The sequence below is a fragment of the Petaurus breviceps genome, unplaced genomic scaffold (genome assembly GCF_028583685.1).
Source record: "Petaurus breviceps papuanus isolate PSGF00001 unplaced genomic scaffold, PetGlider_PUasm1.0 76, whole genome shotgun sequence".
Lineage (NCBI taxonomy): Eukaryota > Metazoa > Chordata > Mammalia > Diprotodontia > Petauridae > Petaurus > Petaurus breviceps.
The window spans coordinates 36,465,787-36,468,682 of NW_027186473.1; positions in this window are offsets into that span (position 1 = coordinate 36,465,787).

Sequence of the window (2,896 nt, forward strand, 5' to 3'; positions counted from 1 at the left end):
TCTCTCTCTCTCTCTCTCTCTCTCTCTCTCTCTCTCTCTCTCTGTCTGTCTCTCTCTCTCGTCTGTCTCTTTTTCCAGTCAGGAAACCTGTTCCATTGTCATTTGCTAATTTCACAGCACTCTCAACAATGTTAAGTGCAGCAATAACTTCCCCTGATATTGACTACCCTCTTACATCACTTAGAAATATTTTCCCACAAGGTTAATGTTCCCTAATGGATGCCCTTCTCAATGGTATACCTCCCCTAGGCCCTTTAGACTTCCAAGTTGTAAAATATAGTATCACTCTGTCTGACTATGCAAGTCGCTCACATCATACCTAAGGGATTCAAACTAGGTGATCATTAAAGGGAAGAATGAATATGAAATTTCTTTTTTTCTCTCTCCATCCTTCCTTTTCTTCTTTCTATCCTACAATGTCATAACTTTTCCTTTATATATTTATGTTACTATACCTTATAAATAAACAAAAGTATTGACATTAGTTCATTATATGTGGTTTCATTGAGTATATAATAATTTAATATCTATTGATATTAATTTATTAAATTGTATTTTTACTTTTCATGATAGCATGATTAAAACTTTTGCTTTTTTGGATTCACTTGATACATACTAAGACCATATATTGGTTTCTATATATGAATTTTATGCAATTACTTTTTTCAGTTTTTCATTTTGAATGTTCATTTTTTTTCTTTGTAAATGTTCTTATAAACAATAGAGAGTGGGGTGATTTTTTTTTACATATTATGGACTTTTTGGCTTTACTGATTTTTTATTTAATCAATATTTCAAATTCTGGATACTAAGCATGTGTTTTTATTCATTTTTTTCTTTATTATCAATTTTAAAAAAATCATTTCATCCTCTCCCCTTTTAAGACAACACTTGTCCTCTTGATTAATTTTACTTAAACTATTTTTTTTAATTTTACTCTCTTCCTTCAGGCACACTTTCTCTTGCCTATGCCTTTTTGTTTACCTTTTCCCTAGATTTAGAGCTAACTTTAGATTATTTATGTCTTATTTTTTCTTTTTTGATTATTTTTCCCCTCTTTTGTCTTTTGTATTCCCAATCTAAATTTTCTGCTTCATCTCTAATTTCTTGCTTCAATCATTTTTCCCTTACTGTACCTTTTTCTAAGAAATATTTTGTTGTAGTGGTTGTGGTGAATATTTGGGGGCTTTATTTTTTTTTTCTTCTCAGTGAATCTCTTCTCTTCAATTTTGTTCCCAAACTTAATTTCTGTTTTATGGATTCACTTTCCCAAAACCACAACTGCACTGGTAGATTGATTCTACAGAGATTGGTTAGCTTCAGGTTCTTGGAATAATTCTGAAAGTTTGTAAATAGTTTCCTAATATTATTGCAGTGATGGCCCACCCAGTATTTTCAGTGTAAATCTATAGTAAATATCTCCCCAATTGGCCAGTTGGCTTCTTATTATATCATTAACAAATCACCAAAAATTAGTTTAGTAATTTACTTTTCCTGAAAAACTAGTCCAAAGACTTACATTACTCCAACCTAGGGCACAGTGTCTTTCTTACCTCTACATCTACTGTGCCTCTGAGGAGACTGGATTCTAAAGTAAATTTTATTCCTCACACAAAGTTCACATCAAGTGATTACTTTTCAAGTTATTCTCTTCCTTTCACTACCCAATATTTTGGCTACAGAGTTGATTCATTGTTGGATTTCTTCAAGTCAGTCACTCCTTATGGTTTGATCCTAATGGTTCTTGTCTTCTGTGGTTAGAAGAATACTTGAATATGCACTTTAATTGCTAGACCTTTGGTGCTTCTTCTGGACTTTCCAAGTTCACAAGATCATATGTGTTCTGTTCTATCTTTGATACCTATTCATCTAACATCAAGGAAAAATACAAACAAAAAAGACAGAAATAGAGTTGGCACCAGGTATTCACATCCACATAGCAGTCCAGGTGGGGGGATAAGATAGCTTTGGTAACATTTCCCATTTCTATTGTCAACATCTCTTTCCCTACCTGGAGCTCCAATGCATTTCCTCTTCCTCACCACAAAAACAAACAAGTTTTCATTTGTTGAGGTCTTTTATATGATTGTTCAGTTACAGCTCAAAGGTTTTTTTTTTTTTATCACCATTTACTTGGCTGAAAGAAAATAGATATTACTTGCACAAACTTTAGAGTAGGTAAGGAAATGTTTCTTCAATCACACATTTCAAAATGTATCTCATCAAGATTTATGAAGACTGATACCAGACAGAGCATATTGCATATTCTCTAGAAATTGGAGCTTCAGTTACCCGTCCCCTGTTCATACTGCTATAATGTGACAGCTAGTTATGACAGTAGAAAGAGTGCTGGCTCTGGAGTCAGAAAGACTTAGAACAAATTTTGCCTCAAAAAATTAGCCAGCTGTGTCATCCTGGACAAATCACTTAGCCTCAGTTGCATCATATTTGAAATGGGGAAAACTTCCATTTCTTCAAATATGAAACGGGTATAATAATCTCACCTACTTCTCAGGGTTGTTGTAAAGATCAAATGCAACAGTATTAGAGAAAGAAGAGAGAGGAAGAGGGAGAGAGGAGAGAGGATTAATGAAAGAAAAGTAAACATTTGAGGCATTCTGGGAAAAAGAAAATGAGAGCAATGTTCAAATTGCTGACATTTGAAAAGAGTTGAAAATGAAGATTAGAAGAAGGGATCATCAGTGGTGTGGAATCTCATTCTGGTAAGAGGAATAGTATCTTATTGAAGAATACTTCTATGATAGAGTGCGCAGCAGATAGTAGGTAATATATAAATGCTTATCCCCTCCCATCAATAACTCCAATAACAAGTATACACCTGATCTATCAGATCCCTGAAGACTTTAATATGATTATGAATTAAATTTCTAAATTT